We start from the raw sequence: 22,768 nt of genomic DNA on the forward strand, positions 1-22,768 counted from the left end.
TAATCATTAGTTGTAAAATAACTTCAAGGATAGTATCAAGTGTGTCCATAAACTCATTAAATCAATTGATAATAATATTTGAGTCTCCAAAAATCTTTAGTGTGGACATCCCTTCTCAATAGCAAACAAGACAAGAATCTTGAGATTGTGAAGTCCACATAGTTATTAGTTCCTTTGCCTAATTGAGAGTATAGCTTGGAGAAATGATTATGGTTGAGGTATAACACAACCCCAACCCCTCCACTCACTCTCCCAAACCTTTTGTAATCATTCTACCTTTTCCTAAAGGATGGATTTTCACTCTAAGTCTTAGAGATATAGATAAACTTGCATTATTATCAATAATTTGTATTTTCTTATAATTTTTTAAGCATAGCCTTTGTGAGTTATACTAAATTTTATCTTTAAAGAATTTTTCATATATAAAATAGATTTCCTTAATATTTAAAATAAAATTTATACTTTTAACATGATAAATGATCCATTATAATATTAATTTCTATCATTATCTAAAAAATTTAACCTTTATTTTATTTTTTCATAATTATGACATTTTTATAATATATAAATATTCTTTTAGAAGATAATCAAGGTATTTGACTTGGTATGTGTTACATTTCATATCTTCATTGGTTTAACATAGAGAATAAATATGTAAATTTAGGGATTTAAATTAGGATTTTGGATTGAAATATAAGATTTGTACAATTTTTATTTTATCTATCAATGTATAGACTTACCAACTCATGAGATGTAGATGAATTAGTTTATGTGGGAATTAATCCGATTAAATCAAAATTCAAATCTCATGAAGAGCTAGAAAAATAATTTGATTTCAAAATACCATTTTAATACACAATATTTGAATTTCTAAAAATATTATTTATTTATTTTGAAAAAAAAAATATCTAAACAAAAATATTTCAAATATTTAATAAAATATTTAAATTTTCTTAACCATTTATTAAATTTATTAACTCAAATTTGATTGGAATGATTTATTAAATTATTAACGTAAGATAAAATGAAGAAACCATACTGACACATATCTTATATTACGAAGTTATTTTTACAACTCTTCCAATTCGATTAAAGAAAATATAATGAAAACAAAAATGGGCATAATCTTCAATCTTAACGAAATTTAGAATGGTTAATAATGTCACATGAATATCTATATAATAGCATTTAAAAAAATAACATATATTAGAAAAGAAAAGCACATAGGGTTGATTTATTCGTATGCCACAATTTTTTTAACAGATGTCATGAGTATAGAAATGGTATAAAAAAAGTGTTTGATGGAACTATTTGCTAAACGAAATACCTGAATAGTGTTCTAATAACGACTCTTTTACATAAACACGCCATTTTTAACGACATACTAAGGAAGGATGTAAAAGTGAATTTACTGATCTTCTAAAGATGCAGTCAATCTGAAGTATACATGACATATTCTAGGGTGTTGCTAAGTTTATTCATAGATAAATATTCAACATTTAATATATATATATATATATATATATATATATATATATATATATATATATATATATATTTTTTTTTAAGATTTTAATTATGTATGAAAGTTTTAAAATACAGTTTACCATTAATATGCTAAGTGAAGAAGAAAATAAAAAGAATAATTATTTAAATTTTGTATCATAACAAAAGTAGTATAGATGCCCGTTTATAGTGTTGTTATAATGATTTTTTTAGATGTTATTTATGGGTTTCTGAGGTTGGTAACTACTATCTCCACAAAAGATCATTGCTACATGTAGATTTACAAAAAAGGATCATTTCTTATTGGCTCATTAAAGAAGATTAACCTCAAGAGTGTTGAGGATAATTGACCTAGTTATCTCTCAATAACAAGTGCTTTAAAGAACTAGGCCAATTGAACTGGCCTAGGGGCTTATTGTTATACTAAATTATATTTAATGAATTTGTATTTTTTTTTATTTAAATAAATTATTGAAGTTCTTTTTTATATATTTAACATAAATCAAAGATTGGGCTCATGTAATTTATGTAGTAAAGTTATTCATTTGGGGCATTTTCCTATTTATGGTCTATTCACTTATAAATTATGTTTTTTTTTTAAAGATGAATATTAACATCCTTGTCATGTCATTATTTAATCTTGGTTTGATTTTTGTTTTAATTACTTTTCACTGTCATCACTTAGTTGGAAAATAGTGAAAAGCAATTTTATTGGTTTTAAATATTATAATAGATTTCATTCAATTAGTTTTTATTGTGTATGTGTGTGTGAGTTAGTTGGTTAATCAAAATATTTGGTATATGGATTAGTTCATAATATATTTATTAAAAAAATATTAGTGCATTGAAAGACGCTTTCTATAGCCTAGTGTATAGGAGATCTATAATTCCTTCTATCCTCAACATGAAGTTGAGAAAAAGGAGGTCATGATGTCAAGTCCTTAGGCCTCCTACCTTTATGGATATATTGGCCACACCAATGTCGTTGTTTAGATAGGTTTCCAAAACCTAAATAGGCTTGTTTACTATGGGTAGCATGCTTGAAGTGAGGGGAAGTGGCTTGTTTACTATGGGTAACATTCTAATTATTACTACTCAATATGAGGGACCAACATGTGACATCCCATTTTATATCTTTGTTAAGTCATTCAGAAATTCACTTTAGAAAAATTAAGCCATGATTTTTACCCAAAACCACCATGAAAATATGGTGACAGGTCTTCCAATGGTATCTTATAGAAACAGTACTTGTTACGGATGTGAACTTGGAGAACCTCATCGGGATAGTTTTGAAAAACATGCCTCTTGGCACACCTCAACCCCTTTACACCTTGTGCATAGTGATTTATGTTGTCCACTTTGAGTTGATTCATTATGTGGATATAAGTATTTCTTAACTTTCATTTATGATTTCTCGAGACGCACTTGGGTATACTTCTTAATATTTAACATGTTCTTGGCCCTTAAGGCCCTTGTTGAAAAACAATCTCAACATCAAATTCTTAAGCTAAGATCTGATAATGGTGGAGAATATGTTAACAACAAATTCATCAACTTTTGCAATGAGAATGGAATTCAAATGCAACATATTGTTCCATATAATCCACAACAAAAGGGTGTAGCTCAGAGGAAGAATCACACCTTAAAGGAAATGACTAATTGTATGCTTCAACCTCAGGGACTTAGTCTTAATTTTTGGGCAGAAGCAATTAAGTGTGCAAATTACATAGTAAATCGCACTCCTACTAAGGTTTTAAAGAATATCACCCATACTTTCGTGCTTTTGGTAGTGAAGCATGGGCCCATATTCCAGATGAGAAACATAAACCTTTTGAACCTGAGAGTGAAAAATGTATTTTTGTTGGATATTCTGAAGATGTCAAAGGATATAGACTTATTCCACTTAAGTCCAAAAATGTTATCATTATAAGAGATGTAAATTTTGCTGAAAATATCTGGCCTATGAGCCTAGTTCGGGGGATGTGCCTCCTCTCTCTATCCCTTCTACTTCTAAAAATATTTCTTCTTCAAATGATGACAATGAGTATGACAATCCTCCCCCACCTTTTGAGGATCCTCCTTCATCTACTTAGCTTCCAAAATGGGTCCATGCTATTCGGGATGTAGCAGTTTCTCTTATTGGTGATCCTATAGATCAACGATGTACACGTTCTTAGTTCGATAGAGTCTCCTCTTTACTGGCTCAAGCTTCAGTGAATTATGATCCTGACACCTTTGCAGAAGCTTTGGGCCATCCAGATTAGGACACAACTATGAATGAAGAATATCATTCATTATTGGCAAATGATACATGGGATGTTGTTCCTCTTTGAAATGGATGAAAAATTGTTAGATGCAAATGGGCTTATAGAACCAAGTATGGATGAGATCAAAAAGTTGATAAACATAAAACTCATCTTGTTGCTAAGGTTTTTTCACAAGTTGAAGGCATTGACTATATTAAAACCTTCTCACCTATTGCCAAAATGAACTCTGTTATCCTTGTTCCTTCCCTTGTTGCCTCTTTCAAATGGGAAGTCCATCAGATCGATGTCAAATCGACCTTCTTTTATGGGGACTTGAATGAATAAATCTATATCGAACAACCTACTGGCTTTACGCAAATAGACTCCAGCCTTGTATGTCAGCTTAAGAAATCCATTTATGGTCTCAAGGAAGCCCCATGGGCTTGGTATGCCAAAATGGATAGCTTTCTTTTAGAAACTTGCCTTTCTAGGTGTCATTCTAACAATAGTGTCTACACCAGGAAAGTGGGCAAGTCTCTTATCATTCTTGCTCTCTATGTTGATGATCTTATCCTTACTCTTAGTGATCCCAACCTTATAAACCATGTGAAGTCCAACCTTAGAAAGAAGTTTGAAATGACAGACTTAGGACACTTGCTTTATTTTCTTGGTCTTCAAGTCTTGCAATCCAAGGAAGGTATTTCCCTTCCCCAGTCCAAGTATGCTTGTGGTCCTCTATGCCATTTTCACATGGAAGACTATAAGTCAACCCCTTCTCCCTTTCAGTTTGGAGCAAAACTTTTAGTCACTTGTACTTTCCCTGAAGTTGATGCTACCTTATACCATCAACTTGTAGGAAATATTTTGTATATAACCCATACTCATCTTGACCTTTCCTTTGCTATTGGCCTTATTGCTTAGTTTATGCAAAACCCACATGAAATTAATTTGAAAGCAGCTAAAAGAATACTTTTTTATGTTCAAGGTACAGTTTAGTTTGGGATTCATTACAATGTAGAAGCATCACCTCTACTGGCTGGTTTCAGTAATTTCAATTTGGGCTAGTGACCTTGATGATCGGAAGTCTACTATAGGTTATGTGTTCACTCTTGGTTCAGGACCTATAACATGGGCTTGCAAGAAACAAAGTGCCATTTCTCCTTCTTCAATAGAAGGAGAGTATTGTGGTGTGGTAGAGGCTAGTAAGGAAGCCCTGTGGCTTCTTCATATCTTGTCAGAGTTTGGCTTTCAGTAGCACCATCCAGCTACACTTTAGTGTGATAATCAAAGTTCCATTCAACTATGCAAAGATCCAGTCCATCATAAGCACAACAAACACATTGAACTGCACATGCACTTCATCAAAAAGCTCATTCATGACCATGTTCTTGAAGTGCAATATTTTTAAAAAGATGATCAAGTTTACAAAAGGCTCTCACAGAGGCGAAGTTTACTAAACTTCGATTTATAGTTGGATTTCACTGTTAACTAGCCATCATAGGTTCTTATTCTTGAGAACATCAACCATCTTTTTCTTCCATGGAAGATAGTTAGTGACAATAAACTTTGGAATTGAAACAACCTTTGAAGTCATAATGAATAAATAAAAAAACTAAGAAACTAAGAAATTGATGCAAAGAACTAAAAAAAAAGAGGATCCAACTCCGTGACAAAATATGTCACTACGACAATCACAAAGAAATGTGCATAGTTATATAGAGATGTAAATCATATATTTGAAATCCAAGGAGGCAAATTGCTATGTATAGTTATGAAAATATTATGACAAAGTGAGTGATATAATATAAAGCATAAACGATCCCAATTCCACTCTAAAAATTAAAATACCTTACAATAAAAATCTAAAAAAAAAGAAAACCTATGTCTACATACCAAAGTCCAATATTATCAACCAAAAGAAAAGTGTAGAGAGGGTAAATATATGAGATTATTGGTGGAAAAAAGAATATAAAAGCATATATATTATAATGTAACTTATATATATTATCTATAATAATAATATTATGATACATTTTTTAATAGAATATATTATATAAGAAAAATACCCGTAGAAGTTTCATTTAATGCCATTTTTTACTAGTTTTTTTTTCATTTTTGGTTACCAAATTGGTTCTTTGCTAACTAAAAATAGATATAAAAAACCCACATATTTTATTTTTAATGTGGCCAACCCAAGCCACATGCCAAAGTTTTATGGGGTTATATATTGAGTTGTAAATTTGCATTGCATAACTAAGAATTTGCATGGAAACAAAACAGGAAAGGAAAAAAAAATGTAGCAAACCCAAATCAAAATTAGCAGCAACAAATCTATGCATTTTGCAACAACAATAATGTGTTTGTATGGATTTAAGTCACCTTATTTTGTTTTGCATAATATTGAAAATATGCAGAGACATGCAACAACATATACAATGAAGGAATTTACAAATTTAGCCTCCTATACATAATAGCAAGACTTAATCAACAATACAGAGGAAAAATGAAAGGAGACACCAAATTTACATGGTAAAATTCCAATTGGGAAAATTTCCATGAAATGGTAATAATTCCTTTACTACCTTCATAAATCTCAAGTCTTACAAAGAGCACCTCCACAAATACTTCATTACTTTACAAATATAAGAATTGGATATTTTATGTTGTGCTTCTCATGGTACTCCCTTACCTCTATTATATACTAATAAATATTGAGGAATTACATCCCAATAATACATGTGAGATAATAAGCCCAGAGGGTTAGCTTAATTGCTTGAGTCCTTGTCATTAAAACTCCTTTGCTATTGAGAGGTCACACATTCAATTCTCTCGACACTCTCAGGGCCCGACTTTGTGGTTGAGCCAATAGAAAGTGATCCCTTTGGGTGGATTTTCCTGTACAAGTATTCCCTTGATGTAGCGATCACTTATCTTTGGGGTCCGTGAACCACACAGAAAATATAATACTTGTGGGTAATGCAGTTTCACCTCTTTATAGAATATATTATTACAAGGGCATTTTACTCCATGGTGAAAGTGGGATATACTTATTTTATATAATATTAGAGTTTCTTCTAACATAAACTAGACGTTATATATTCCAAAGTGACACATTCCAACGCTTCATTATTGACATATATTAAGAAAACAATGGATTTTGATAGAACAAGTCGTATAAAATTTAGGATAGGGACATTGAGACCCGTCAATTTTCACATTATTAAAGAAGAAGATTGTGCAATCCAACTCAAGGCATCAAATGTTTCCTTGAATACTGCTAGAGAAAGGGGTTTTTAGATATTTAGAGATATCCGTTGTGTTTATGGTGCATTGTATGACACTTTACTAGCTTTGGTTAGAGTAAAAAACTCATAAATTATTATATACTTCGTATATGATGAAAACATATTTGTTTAAATATGACATAATTGACTCCTCCAAAATTAAAATTAACCCTCAACAAAGAGGATCAAATTATGCATAGAAGAATCCATTTTTTGGGAAATCTTAGTCTCTTGTAATTATCTTTCCTTACTATAGTTGGAAATTTCTTAATATTTAACATAATCAAGTTATTTAACTATTAGGAGTCTTATTTATCTTGGATAGATAAATGCACACTCATTAAAAAATGAAGTAATTGAGGATGATAACACTAAAATTAAAACTAAACTCATTATTAAAAGTTATTGGATTGAAAGATTCCAATTTTAGGCCGTCTTATTTTTGAAGTTTCATCATTTTCTTATGTCGTGGAAATTCTTCTTGAATTATTATTTTTCATAGGGTGGTGTACTTAAGTAAAAGTGAACAAATATGGTAAACATTAAATTAGTAAGGTCCTTTGATGATATTGTTTTCTTTTTTATTATTTATATACAATAAGAGTTATATGGTGGCAATGTGGCTTTTGTCTTTTTTCACCTTGCCACTACATGGCTCTTGTTTATTGTGAATCGTATGCAAAGTATCTATGTTAACATGAAAACGCATAAAAAAAAATCAAATTTGATTTTACATATTAGATGTAGAGAGGACATACCCATCTCCAATACAATGAACCACAAAAAAAGAGGAGAAGCAATATTGCCATATACTTAAAATTTTATTAATAAGAGAAAGACCATTTTAATGTGGACAATATAGCTCATAAAATAAAAGCGTCAATGCAAATGTTATCGAAAATATTTTTATGCATATTATTCTATATTATATATTTTAAATTAAAATATGTATATATGATATAAAGAAATTAAAACAAAAAAGGTTTAAAATGTTTATTGGTTTTTTGTTTCTTCTTCTCAAATTTCATAATTTTAATAAAGAATTTTTAGAATCACAAATTTAAATTATGTAATTTATCTAATTATCCCAAACTGATTAAGATCTATCCATGAATGAATGAAAGGAATAAGAAAATCATAGTTAAGATATTATAAATCTTATAATTTAAAGTGATGCAAAATGATTACAAATTGATTATGCTACAAGATTGAAGTTACCTATTACTTTAATAGAGTTAAATGGGAAACATAGTGGAAAATATTTGTAAATACATATTAATATTGGCTAAAAAATTGGTATTCTCAAATGCACTCATGGGTCAAAATAATTTGTTAAGCTACATAAAAGCATGCAAAAAGTTTAATAAATGTGTGTTTGAAAGCACTCGTTGGAATTAGTGTTTTTTTTAAACATGAGATTATAGTGTCAACTATTTTTATTTTTTATTTTTGTGGTAATAAAAATATATATTTATTTTATATATATATTTATTTTATATATATATATATATATATATATATATATTTGAATATTTTATAGAAAATTAGAAATTTTTATATGTTAAATTTTATTGCATTATTTTTTTTATGTTTAAAAGAAAAATTGGAGTGTTAATATTTTTAAAATAATTTATGAAAATTCTATAAAGTAAACTTTTTATTTAAAAATAAATAATTTTAATATTATTGCATTAAGGTTTTTGTGATCCATATAAGTTTTTGAGACATGTTTTTGGCAATAATCACATCAAAATTCATTTGTCTACTCTTTTGGAACCATCAAGTGTGGTTCATCCCCATGACAAGATGAAGAATGAGATCATAGAAACAAGTTAAATAGAGAGACACGAGGTGTGTTAATGCATGAAATGAAAATAATATATTTTTCTAAAAAAAGTTCGCCACAAGATTTTCAAAATTTGACTACTTGCATAAAATACTAAACATGATAATTTCTATCTATTTTAGAACATTTGTTGTCCAGACATCCATGTGATACAATAGATTTGCATAAGTGATTGGATGCATGAAGCACAATGTAATTAATGGGTTTATATGCTATTGAATAGATTCCTTTAGTGATCAATAGTTTAAACAATTTTAGCAACCATTGATGACATGAATTCTTGCTGGACGAGCTCAAATCATATTGGGGTGATCCAAGGAGATCCCAATTAAGGAAAGCCAGATTAGGATGATGTCATAAAGAGGCATATCCTAGATATATATTAACTCTTGATCTATGTGCCAAGATGGATCAAATCTCCTGAGGTGCAAACCTCTTTTCTGCGTGCAAAACTCATGGAAAGGTTTGTGCCTCGGGATCTTTGATCTGTATTGACCCTCAATAGATATGGAGTTAAGATGGATGTAAGCTAGTTCTAGTCATGTGTGGCCAAGGAAATTCTATTGAAGATATGATTAATTTTATTTATAATATGTAAATTAATATAATATTAATATAATCATTTTAAATATCGTAAATATGTCTAAGATTAATCTCCTCATTTTAATTTTAAATTTTCTTAGTTACCTGAGTTTGTTGACATAATATATATTGTTTATAACATTAGTGATGAAAAATGATGAAATAAAATATTGAATGCAAAGTGACAATGTAATAGTGTTGAATGAGAGAAAATATGAATAATAAGAATGTGATCAATTACAAATAGTCTTTATTGTGATCAATCTCAAACTATTTTATTCTACTACTCTTATTATCACCCTTGTTAGCTTTGTCATCTTTTCATCTCGATTATATGAAAAAGACAATTGAAATCGTAAACCATTTAAATCTTTAGCTCAAGTAGTTGTAGTAAACATCATACAATGTCTCTCTTTCTCTCCAATATTAATAGGTTGAATTACTATAACACAAAAAATCAATGTACATTATAAAAAAATATCTGCTTACAATGAAATCAATGCACACCCTTAATCCAACAATTTTAAAATTAATGTACTGTTATGCATCCAATTACATCAAATTACAAGTCAACCTCTACACTGAAACCAATGCATCTAATGCAATAAATCAAACAAGATTAGAAAATAACATCTACACTAAAATCAATGCATCGAATGTAAGCAATCAATTACGATTAGGAATCAACATCTACACACAAATCAATGCATCTAATGCAAGTAAGAAAATAGGATTAGAGACCTACATCTACACTCAAATAAATTTGTCTAGTGCAAGGAATGAAATAGGATTAAAAATCTCCAATGAGAGTTTGGAAAAGCACGCGGGAGAGCCGAAGCAATCAGCTAGGGTTACAAAAAATTGTAGGGATCCTTTGTAATGGAGGGTGGGAGAGGAGGAAGCTCGATTCCCTCCTACAAAGATGTTGTTGCCAACAGAGGTAAAACATCGATGGTGAACAACATAGGTTTTGCGGATTGATGCAGCCCAGCCCACTCCCAGGCAACTCCTACCAGGATCCTCGACAACCGTGCACATAAACCATGCACCTCAACACACTCCCAGGTGTAGACTTGAAAATTTGAAAGCTTATTTCTATCATTGTAATCTCATGACTAAAAAAACCATGCTTGAATTTAACTCACTGCGCTATGGAAACCATACTTTATAACATACGGTGTTCTTCATGCAATTCTTTAAAAGAATCATACAATATATGGAGAATGGCCATGCGCATTCAATAAATATATATACCTTCCCTTCTTTTGATGCCGCCACTGGTTATAGTCTGATATTATTTAAACAAAGGCTCTAATTTACCATACACCGGCTTACAGCTATGTTCATAACACAGTTTCGTATGTATATATGGCATCACTTTAAACCATAGACGGGCTCGTATAGACAGCTATGTATCTTCGCCTTTATACAGTTCGATCAACACAACCATACGTTGTTGTCGCCAAACCAGATCCGCTGTCTTCACAATTCACGGTCCTCAAACTCAACGATACATGTATATATATACAGCGTTTTATAAGTCTCTGCCTTGTTCCACTGTGGACTTAGTCCAGAATTGCACGGCTTCAAACCTCGACCTCAACGCGGAAACTAACCACAGTCACCTCCAGACCTGCATGAATGCAAACTGTAGTCCTTTGGCCACGAACGCATAGCAATATCATGATGCAAATATCTTACGACCAGTTTCAAAATCTCAGGCGTCGGATAGTCCCAATCAAGAATGATAACCCTGCGTATCTTCAGTCAAAGAGTTAAACACGCATATACAACGGTTAGAATTCGTTCTCAGCGGTATGTCTTCAAAAGGAAGTCACCCGGATTAACACACATCAATTTTCATATGAATCAAAACTAGAACTATCATCACCACGCAAATTCAACACTATATAACAAGCATATATGTGCGCCACTATGCGTAAATGGAGAATCAAGACTGTCTATATATCAACGAAAGGAAAATCGATTCACCATTATGGGAAATAAAGCCATTAGCCCTTTATGCAAATTCAATATTATATAACATCAGTTCCGCCCCATGTGTAGAGCCATCTCTTAGAGTCGGTTAAACACAAGCATATCCATACAAAGTCAAATTCGACATACTTATATCCACATAAAACAAACATTCACACAGTTATATTCATGGCCAGATATGCAAATCTATGGCCCTTTTACAAACTGCCCGAAGGCTCCCAAGGAGAATCCTTGCTCACTTCTCACACTCACTCCTCACACTTCCTCCTTGCCTTCCATGCCTTTGAGGCTCCCTAATTTATTAAACTTAGCATGATAAAAAAAATCCTAAAATCACTGAACTAAAGCTCTAAGACTCTACATGCAATGCATACATATGGCCAAAAGCATCTTTTCAGCTTTATTCCGTCTTTTTCCTCGTTCTAAAATAAAAAAGCTTCCTTATGATCCACGTCCATTCCTTTATGCCTAAAAGCTCTCCCTAATTCATATTTTCTCATTTATTTATTTTGAGAATATCTAAGTAACTTGGCATTTAGGAAACTAATGCATGACCCCTATGTCTATTATTTACAATAATTCCCTTTGAGTTGGATGCTCCCGCATCATACTCCCGAGGTAGAAAATTTTCATGATCTCCTGATCATGTGTTCAGCCCTATGTTTGCCTGGATCCCATATCTTGTACTGTAATTTTCCAATTGCCGCTGCTTCTGTCTGTTGTTCTTCTCCAGGTCTCCACACTTTATGCTGCTTTGCTCCACTAGTTGTACTCTTGCAATCTTCTGCTGTCTTCCTCTTGCTGCTTCTCTTTTGTTTCACTGTTGCTGGTCTCTTCCGGAATTCCTTCATCATCATCCGCCTCATCATTTCAATTTCTTTGTCTAGCAGATTTTCTCCAGCTTCTTCAGTAAGACCTGTACTCACAAAACAATTGTTAGAATAAAAAATATAAGGCATCAGTGCCTCTTTTGCTGCTAGTGTCGCTCCACATGTTGCTCTAGCTGTTTCTATGAATGTTGCTGCCTCCCAAACTTCCTGTCCCCCTGCAACATTCGTTTGCTTGTCACCTGCAAGTTCATCTGAAATTTCATCTGCAACTTTTTCCTCAGCTTTCTCTGGCAACACTTCAGTATGCTGCTCTGAGTTTCTTCCCAACTTCTCTGTCAGCACATCAGTATGCTGATTTACCCTCACCATGAGACTGTTAGCTAGTCCTTCCTTCTTACCATCTCCTGCTTTATGACTGTCATTCATAAAGACTCTCTTCCCTTGTTTCTTCATCCAATAAGTCCTCTGTCTCTCCAACTCTCTTCTCTGGAGATCTAGTTTCCTATACAATTCAACAACTTCATTATGAGTAGACCTTGGAAATTTCACATAATTTTATATACCTCCACTAGTGGTTGACCAATCATCAGCTCGTCCTTCTCTTTCTGCATCAACATCCTGATTAGACTCCTTCTTCCCCATCTGCTTCTCAGATCTTGCTAACTCATTATTGATCTGAATAGCCTTCAGGTTCAATTCTTCTTGCACAAACTCTAAAGCTTGTTTATCTTCCTGTTCTGTACCTGCAAACATGTGCAACTCATTAGTTTTAAAACCACAAGACTTTTCAGTCTTGACTGCTTCCTTCAACATTTTCCTTTTAATATATCTGCATGTGGGAATTTCAAACTCCAACTCTGGCGCAAGAACTCTAAGTCCCTTTTTCAACAAGGCAATCACAATTTGCCTCAACCTCCTCTGCAACTGTTGCCAAATCACTCTCATTCCCTTCAATGGAAAGATCCATTTTCTATTTTGATTTTTCTGCTCTTGTAGCAATTCTTTTAGTACCTGCAATTGTACCTTCATTACTGCAATCTCTCTTTCTCGAACTCCTGCAGTCATCCCATTTCTGTGCCATTTATCTAGATCTCTTCTCTGATTCTCCATGATCACCTTCTCTAGCTGTATATAAGGCCTATCTACCTTCTACTTTTCCAGAACAGAATTTTGATTCTGCTGGTCTTTTTCCTTCTTCATGACAATATCAGCAAATTGTCTTTCACCTGCAAACATCCACAAATTGTGAGATTTAAAAATATATGACCCTTTGGTCTTACTTGAAGTTTCAGTCTTCAAGCCTTCATCTTCACTATCTCCTAGAAATTCTCCTTGTTCTGGTTCACAAATGTATTCTTCCATTTCAACTTCCTCTGGACTCATCTTCTTGCCATTTACCTTGGAATCCTCTTTCTTATGTCCTCTACCGTGGCTTTTTCCTGAACCTCTGCTATCTCCTTTATGACCTTCAGTAGTCATCTCCTTCGCCATGAGTTCCTCACCTATGAGTTGCATGAAGCCTCTACGACAGCAAACTCTCTTGCTGCCACTTAACTCACCAATCCTTCCCTCCGAATCTAGTCTTTTGGTAATCATTGGTCCTCTGCTGGAACCTTTTGAGCATCCTCTCCTGCTCCTTCAGGCTTCTCTTATCTACAACTTTATTCAACCTCTGTTGAATCTCCTTTGCAACAAGCCTCTGCAACACCTAGTCCTCTTGGCTGCAATCTTACCTCACTAAGCTCTCCTTACTTAGTCTTTTGGTAAGCACGATCCTTTTTCTGGAACCTTCTCCTTATTGGATTCTTCAGGTTCACTTCCACTTCTCTGCAACCATAAACTTCAATTACAAATTTCAAATCAGGAGATCATCTTACCTTTAAGATCTTGCATGATCTTGTCTTCTTTTCTTTTCTGCAATCCTGTTCACTTGTGTAGTTTGCATACCAGATTAAAAATCATTCATTGCACTTCAATTCTCGACTGTACTCATTCAATAAAAACAAACTTTCTTCAATAAAGTATTCCCACTCTGATACCACCTGATGCAGCCCAAGCCACTCCCAGGCCACTCCTACCAGGATCCTCGACAACCTTGCACATAAACCATGCACCTCAACACACTCCCGGGTGTAGACTTGAAAATTTGAAAGCTTATTTATATCATTGTAATCTCATGACTAAAAAAAGCATGCTTGAATTTAACTCACTGCGCTATGGAAACCATACTTTATAACATACGGTGTTCTTCATGCAATTCTTTAAAAGAATCATACAATATGTGGAGAATGGCCATGCGCATTCAACAAATATATATACCTTCCCTTCTTCTTGATGCCGCCGCTGGTTATAGTCTGGTATTATTTAAACAAAGGCTCTAATTTACCATACACCGGCTTACAGCTATGTTCATAACACAGTTTCGTATGTATATATGGCATCACTTTAAACCATAGACGGGCTCGTATAGACAGCTATGTATCTTCGCCTTTATACAGTTCGATCAACACAACCATACGTTGTTGTCGCCAAACCAGATCCGCTGTCTTCACAATTCACGGTCCTCGAACTCAACGATACATGTATATATATATACAACGTTTTATAAGTCCCCGCCTTGTTCCGCTGTGGATTTAGTCCAGAATTGCACGGCTTCAAACCTCGACCTCAACGTGGAAACTAACCACAGTCACCTCCAGACCTGCATGAATGCAAATTGTAGTCCTTTGGCCACGAACGCATAGCAATATCATGATGTAAATCTCTTATGACCAGTTTCAAAATCTCAGGCGCCGGATAGTCCCAACCAAGAATGATAACCCTGCGTATCTTCAGTCAAAGAGTTAAACTCGCATATACAGCGGTTAGAATTCATTCTCGGCGGTATGTCTTCAAAAGGAAGTCACCCGGATTAACACACAACAATTTTCGTATGAATCAAAACCAGAACTATCATCACCATGCAAATTCAACACTATATAACAAGCATATATGTGCGCCACTATGCGTAAATGGAGAATCAAGACTGTCTATATATCAACGAAAGGAAAATCGATTCACCATTATGGGAAATAAAGCCATTAGCCCTTTATGCAAATTCAATATTATATAACATCAGTTCTGCCCCATGTGCAGAGCCATATCTTAGAGTCGGTTAAACACAAGCATATCCATACAAAGTCAAATGCGACATACTTATATTTACATAAAACAAACATTCACATAGTTATATTCATGGCCAGATATGCAAATCCATGGCCCTTTTACAAACTTCCCGAAGGCTCCCAAGGAGAATCCTTTCTCACTTCTCACACTCACTCCTCACACTTCCTCCTTGCCTTCCATTCCTTTGAGGCTCCCTAATTTATTAAACTTAGCATGATAAAAAAATTCCTAAAATCACTAAACTAAAGCTCTAAGACTCTACATGCAATGCATACATATGGCCAAAAGCATCTTTTCATCTTTATTCCGTCTTTTTCCTTGTTCTAAAATAGAAAAGCTTCCTTATGATCCACATCCGTTCCTTTATGCCTAAAAGCTCTCCTTAATTCATATTTACTCATTTATTTATTTTGAGAATATCTAAGTAACTTGGAATTTAGGAAACTAATGCATGACCCCTATGTCTATTATTTACAATAATTCCCTTTGAGTTGGATGCTCCCGCATCACGGATGAAAGGACCAGGAAGAATGAAAAGGAGACAGATGGGACTAAGACCAAGGAAAACAGTAGCACAAAGGACAAGGAGGAAGAAGACAAAAGTTAGGGTTCAAGAGACACAAAAAAGGGGACCTTGCAAACAGAAAGCAGAAATCACTCTGAGAGTGATATTAAATGATCCTGCTCTGTAGGCGCACAGGGAACACATGGGGACCTACGACATTATCTGTAAATTCATGGGACTATGGCCCACTTAAAAAACCTTTACAGACGTGGATCAAGTATCACTGGAAACCCAAAGGAAGCATTGACCTACATCTTGGGTCAAAGGGATTCTTCACAATGGTGTTCTCAAACATCAAAGATAAAGATAGAATATTCGAAGGAGGACCCTACTTTTATGCAGCAGTCGGTCTCTATATGAGGCCTTGGAGGATGAGCTTTAACCTAAAGCGGGAGACTTTCTCTTCGGTTCCAGTTTAGGTAAGGCTCTATTCTCCACCTCTTGATTATTGGCAAATTGAGTCACTAGCTGCCATTGGCAATAAACTATGACGTTTTGTCAAAGCTTCTGAAGCCACAAGAAGAGGGAAATATACCTCCTTTGCAAGGATATTTGTGGAAATGTATCTATCAGGAGCGCTTCCGGATGAAGTTATCTTGGAAGTTTCTGATGAGTAGTGGGTGTAGATAGTGGACTACGAGCATATCCCATTGAGATACCATAGATGTCATGAACATGGACATATGTTTAGATACTGCCCTCCCAGTAAAGCAGACAACAAAGGTAAACTTAATACAATGAAGGACTCAGAAAGCTTCCAGAAAGTGGCAAGTAGAGGAAAAGGAGGAAGAAAAGGGCTAAAGAAACAACATAATAAGCGACAGAAGGTCAGTTAGAACAATTTTCAAGTGCTGGAAGAGAATGACGAAATCACAAGAGAAAACCAATCTCAGGAGGAAGGTCCTAGTGAAAAGAGAAAGAAGAGGACAATATACAATATCAAGATATTGGTTCTCAAAAAGAGACAATGATAAGTGAAATAGAAATGGAGATGGACCAGGAAATTACCCAAAGTGAAATAAATCTGGAAGATCATGAACTACAAGAAATTCTCGATAAGGAAAATCTAAATCCGGACGGATTCTTGATGCAGGGAACCAAAGGAGGAATAGATTCATTGCCTCAACAAGAATGGAACAGAATACACAAGCAGGAGCACAGAGGTGTGAAAGCAATGAAATCAACTCCAGGATTAGCGACTAGAAATCTAGGAAAGAAGAGGGGCAAGAAAAAGAAAAATGACCTCTTGATGGAGTGTGGAAATCTAATGATAGATTCGGGTAAGATGAAAGATCTAACCAGTTACTCCTTTACAAAATCTTTAATTATGAAGTTCATATCTTGAAATATCAGAGGTCTAGGTAGTAAAAGAAAATAAAGAATGTTAAGTAACAGAATGAAACTAGCAATACCGGACATAACCTTCATTTAGGAAATGAAATGCTCCATTCAGAAATTAAAACAAATCTATAACAAATGGCTTAATAGATTTCAGTTCCTAGAAGTTAAAGCAAAGAATACAGCTGGGGGCATTCTTGCTCTATGGAACCCCCAAAAAATCAGCATAATAGATGCGAAGGCATCAAGAAATTATCTATCAGTAATCATTCAACCAGTGGGGGTTTCAGACACTTCCTTGTCACAAATTTTTATGGTCCTCAAAGAATAGATGAGAAATTCAGTTTTCTTGACTCCCTGGTAGATCTTAGAAGTAGACATGAAGAAACACCCTGGGTCTTGGGAGGAGATTGTAGAAAAGATTTTGTAGCATTCCAATCCTTCACAAAAGATATGAAACTGGTTGACTCTAAAACACAAAATGGCCTTTTTACTTGGAACAAAAAAAGAGGAGGTGAGGGCCATGTCACCTCCTAGTTAGATAGATTTTTGATCTCAGAGGAGTTTATGCTCACAAATAGAGAAATAACAGTCAGAGTTCTCCCCTTTGGAGGCTCTGATCATTGGTTGATTCAATTAGAAATCAAGGGGACCGATTCTCCCAGGAATAGACCCTTTAGATTTGAGAATATTTTGCTCTACCACCCAGATTCCATTAGCAACATTGAAAAATTGTGGTCCGAGGATTTGTAGATCCAGGGCACTACAATGTTCCTCCTACATAAAATACTAAGCGCATGAAACTCAAACTCAAAGAATGGAATAAGAAAGACTTTGGTAACATTTTTGTGAACAAAAAATCAGTGGAACTCAAGCTACAGGAACTAAATCAATCATTGGTCACTGATGGTATTGATAAATTCAAAACTAAGCAAGCTGATAAAAAAAACCAAGAATCGAAGAATTTATGCAAACAAAGGAAATCTTTTGGAGACAAAAGTCTCGAGTTCAATGGCTCGAAGAAGGTGAACACAATACCAGATTTTTCCATGGATCCACCATGGGCAATAGAGCACACAATAGAATCTCTTCGACATTGAATGAGAATGGGGAGCTTCAAACCTCTCATAAGAATATCGAAGTTATGTTGGTACAACATTTCAGAGGCATCACTAAGGAAAATAATCTAAACAGAGAGAAATGCATTAAGGAAATTACAAAAATATCCCTAAGATGGTGTCTAGAGAGGATAATTTTAACCTGAATAAACCAGTAACTGAAGAGGAAGTCAGTGAGGTTATCAAAGATATGCAGAATGGCAATGCTCCAAGACCAAATGGTTTCAATGTAGACTTTTTTAAGGCCTGCTAGAATGTTGTCAAACAGGATATTTTGAATGTTGTGGAGGATTCCAGAAGAAACGAGACTATTCTAAAAGCCCTCAACACCTCCTTCATCTCCTTGATCCTCAAACAAGATTTAGTCCTGACTGCTGATAAGTACAGACCCATTGCTTTATGCAATGTGGTATACAAAATTATATCCAAGATTTTGGCTAGCAGACTCAAACCTCTACTTCCTTCTTTAATTTCAGGGGAACAATCTAGTTATGTGGAAGGTAGACAAATCCTAAATAACATTATTCAAGCCCATGAGGTAGTTCACACGCTAACCAATAAGAGGTAGGCTGGTATGATCATGCAATTAGATATTGCTAAATTGTATGACAAGGTGAACTGGATCTATATCAAGAAGGTCCTTACTGCTTTTGGGTTCGATCACAACTATGTCAGATGGGTTATGGCTCTCGTAAATTCTTCTAGATTTTCGATTTTGGTGAATGGCTCACTCTCAGAGATCTTCTCTCCTTCTAGAGGCCTTGGGCAGGGAGACCCACTCTCTCCTTTTCTCTTTATCCTCATGATGGAAGGATTGGACAGGTCCATTAATCACGCCAAAGCCTTGGGAAAGATTAAGGGACTCCAATTAACGGAGAATGCTCAGGCAATGAATCACCCACAATTTGTGGATGACACCATGCTACAACGTATCCCCACAGTTAGAGAAGCTTTAGCCTACAAACAAATCCTAAATGACTTTTCCTTGGCTACAAGTATGGAAGTTAATCGATCCAAATAGATTTTTTTTCTTGATTACTAACATTGCAATTCAGAGAAATATCTCCAGAATTCTAGGCTTTCAAAGGAATTCCCTCCCTTCAAAGTATTTTGGAATTCCCCTTACAGCCAGACCATTACACAAAAGTATTTGGGAGCCGGTGCTCAACAAGATGCAAGACAAAGTCAAAAAATGGACCATCAGATCATTGAACCTAGCGGGGAGGTTGATTTTGACAAAGGCCATTCTGCAATCAATCCCTATTTTCTTTTTCTCAGCCCTTCCTACTCCCAAATGGGTCTTACAAAAATTCAAGAATATCCAGAGAGACTTCCTTTGGGGCAAGGAGGAAACAAGGAAGAAATGGGCCCTTGTTTCTTGGGATAAAATCTGTAAACCCAAAGGTCACGGAGGTCTAGGCTTAGATGATCACGAGATTTTGAGTGACGTTTTAGGAGCCAAGCTCTACTGGAGATGGGTTAATGAACCAAAAGCTCAATGGGCTAAAACCTAGAAAGAAAAAATATGCAAGCTCCTAGCAAACAAGTGATCTTATATGAATGTCTCGAAACATAAAAGGCTCTTACATCTGGAATAAAGATTGGGAAACAGAAGCCTAGTACAAAATAATAGTTTCTGGGAAACCAGAGCACGTGATCTAGCTCTCTTATGGGAAGACAAATGGCAACAAGAACCAATACTGTTAAGAGAGGACTTTATGAGCCTCAAGGAGGAAACAGACTCCCAAGTATTAATCAAAGTTAAAGATTTTTGGAGTCTTCCTCATAACTCCAGAAACTAGAGAAACTAGAGAAGCATAGACTACATAGATGACAACCCCATAAAAATAAAAGTAGAGGAACTCATGAGCATGTTAAAACAAAGGAAGATCTCGGTAACAAATGAGCATGATCAATTAAGATGGGGCATCAATAAAGAAGTCACCCTTAATATTAGGGAAGCAAAAAAAAAATTCCTGAACCTAGATCCCTGTGTTTCAGCGAAATCCTGGAAACAACTGTGGAGCCACCGAGGGTGGATGAATATCAAGCTTTTCATGTGGTTAGTTCATCATAAGAAAATCTTAACTTGGGACAATATTTGAAAAAGGGGTATTATTGGGCCTTCTACATGTCGACTACTTGAAGCTCAAGAGGAGACAATGGAGCATATTCTCAACAGTTGCACCTACACCTCATGGCTGTGGGATCCTTTTGACACCATTTTTCAATAGACATACATAGATAAAGGAAGTATCATTAATACCCTAAACAAGTGGGGAAAAAACTTTTCAGAGAATGAGCTCCTTAACTTAGCTTGGACATTTATGCCAAGCTTCATTATCTAGAATGTTTGGAAAGAAAGGAATAAAAGAATTGTCAAGGAAGAAAAAAATATTCCTCTTCGCCTGATGGATCAGATTTTGAAACAGATTGAGGAGACTGTTTGGACCACTGTGCGCAATTATCCCAAGATTCCTCCCACAAAAAATAAATTGAGAACTCTGAGGCATATAGGAATGGAAGAGATCATTCCCCATGGACTAAGAAGAAAGGAAAGAGATTTGGAAACAGAAAAGGAGTCCTGGGATCCTCCACTGAAAGGTTATCTGAAATGCAATATTGATGGGCTTTAAAATGCAACCCTCGAACAACAGGTTATGGAGAGGTGTTCAATGATGAAGAAGGAAACATCATCTTTAAATGTCCACTGCCGTTTAGGTAAAGCCACCAATAATATGGCTGAATTAATGGCATTGGAACAATGTCTGGAGCTTCTAAAACTAAATCATAGCTCAAATGTCATTATAGAAGCAGACTCAGAGATATCCATTAACGCAGTTAAAAGAATCAGTTGTGGAACATCGCCAGAGAAGGTCTCAAAACACTGGAGACTAATACAAGTGTAACAAAGAATTCAAAATCATATCGTAAGTCTTCGAACTGTTAGCTTCAACCATGTTCGGCGAAAAGCTAATAAACTAGTGGATATACTAGCCAACCAAAGAGTGGTGAATTTAGATTTCAGGATTGAGATGAAGTGGAAGGAGATGCCTCAGAGCAGATTAAAAGCTCTCTACAATGAACAAGCGGTAGAGGATAGAGAAATTTTTAGACACTGGGCCAGAGGGAAAGGTACGGAATGAAGCTTTCTATACAAGTTTAAGCACATTACTCCCATTGGTACCTTGAAGAAAGGCAAGCTTAGAGAAGTCACATAATACCCTCCTGTAAATTGACTAGTCTCCTTTTTCCTTTGAATTGCAACATAGGTATCAATATTCAGCCAACGGTAGTCTTCGATGCAGGTTTCGAAGCATGCTTTTGCAGGAAGGGCAGTTGGATCTTTCTAGTGGTGAATGTTTTTCGGCATTCCTCTTTCGGAATGAAAACCCAGGTGCAAAGAAGTTTCCAGGTGATCACGTGGCTTTTGAATGGTAAGTGGTATTGGAATTTTGGGAGTGATTCCATTAGGCTCCCAACACGTGGCAAGGGTGTTGTAAGGAATACCACCCTCCATCGCGCATTAATGAGAGAGAATCTTGGAAATGTGATTTCTCTCTTAGCCATTCAATTTTGCAGAGTGAATCGATGGTCAATTTGGCCGTGCTATTTTGTGGGGTTGCTAGTCCTTTCAAGCCTTTCATGACAGTGGCGTGAGGGTTAGCGGAGTTTCACTTTGCGTTAAAAAATCATAAAGGTCAACCAAAGGTATTATTGGAGAGGTTAGCATTACTTTTTGTGGAAGGGAGGGTCATTTCTTTGGAAAAATGCCTTTGATTTCTCATGAGTCCATGAAGAAGTCAGGTTTTTTGTATATACTGCAACATTACTTTTGGTTTATTTAAATAGAAGGATCGTCTCTTGCTTTATGAAAAAAATGAAATAGAATTAGAAATCACCATTTACATTGAAATCAATGCATTTAGTGCAAGCAATCAAATAGGATTAGAAATCTTCTACATTGAAATCAATGCATCTAGTGTAAGAAATCAAATATAGTTAAAAATCAATGCAACTAATGCAAAACAGTTAAATAGGATTAGAAATCACCATCTACAGTGAAATCAGTGCATTTAGTGAAAACAATAAAGTAGGATTATAATTCATCTACATTTAAATCAATGCATCTAGTGAAAGCAATCAAATATCATTAGAAATCAACATCTACAGTAAAATCAATGCATTTAGTGAAATCAATCAAATAGGATTAAAAATCACCATCTAAACTGAAATCAATGCATCTAGTGTAAGAAATATTTTCTCCTCTCTCTCTTGTCCATCTATATC

Source organism: Pinus tabuliformis, chromosome 8 (assembly GCF_031772625.1).
Source record: "Pinus tabuliformis cultivar Carrire ecotype Pingquan chromosome 8, CPIR1, whole genome shotgun sequence".
NCBI classification, from domain to species: Eukaryota; Viridiplantae; Streptophyta; class Pinopsida; order Pinales; family Pinaceae; genus Pinus; species Pinus tabuliformis.